This window comes from Volvox carteri, assembly GCF_000143455.1.
Source record: "Volvox carteri f. nagariensis unplaced genomic scaffold VOLCAscaffold_50, whole genome shotgun sequence".
NCBI lineage: Eukaryota > Viridiplantae > Chlorophyta > Chlorophyceae > Chlamydomonadales > Volvocaceae > Volvox > Volvox carteri.
Window position 1 is genome coordinate 656,712 of NW_003307593.1, and position 1,055 is coordinate 657,766.

The following is a 1,055-nucleotide window of genomic DNA, read 5'->3' on the forward strand; positions in this document are numbered from 1 at the left end:
TTTGCTGTTGGGCACTGGCGGCTAACAGAGCGCGTAAGGGACGGCGTTATATACCTAGGGAGGAGCGAGTATGCCCCTGCTGCGGCACTGATAGCCACATCGAGGATGAGAAACACATTTTGCTGGACTGTCCGGTTTACGACGGAATCAGATCTGATATGGGCTTTCCACGCTTCGAACATATGAAGGACGCTATGAAGTGGGAACCTGGACGCCTGGCAAGAATGCTGGAACGTATATGGTCTCACCGCAACTCTATCGTTCCCTTTGGTCGTTAGTATACTTCATTACTTGTTTCGTTGGAAGTGCGAGGTAGGATGGTGCTTATAGGCGATTTGGCAGCCCTTGAGCCCTCGGCTCGTACTAGGGTGGTTTGCAGGTACGGGGAACGCACCCACGACCATGTAACAACAACAACAACAACAATATTGCGATTCGTGCGTGTGGGGAGACAATGCGTAAAGCAATTCGCGTCCACTCGCACACCAAACGCACACAGTCCGCAAGGCTATTTGCATGCGAATGCATGTTGCGTATCATGCGTATGAAGGCTGATTGCGTAAAGCTTAACGCGGCCTAACACTCACCTTACGCACACATTTCGCAACGCATTTCGCATGCTAATACATGCTGCGTTTCATGCGTATAAAGGCTCATTGCGTAAAGCTTAACGCAGCCTAACACTTACCAAACGCACACATATCGCAACGCAATTCGCATGCAAACAAATGTTGCGTTTCAAGCGTATGAAGGCTCGTTGCGTCAAGCTTAATGCGGCCTAAGCTAACACACAACAAGCACACACGATTTACCTTTGATGAATCGCATGACATAACAATTCGCATGCGATGTTTTATGTGTTGGTCGCATACTCAGTTCGTAAACCTTAACGCAGTCTCATGAGAGAATAACATGTTTGGCAGCACTCAGGGGGGGCTTCCGCAAACGAAATCGCATCAGGCGCAGCCCTACACCGCACAACGATTCATCATACCATCAACTAGATGCCAGAAAGGTGGCGGGACATGCCGCATGCGAACGCGCACGCAATTAGA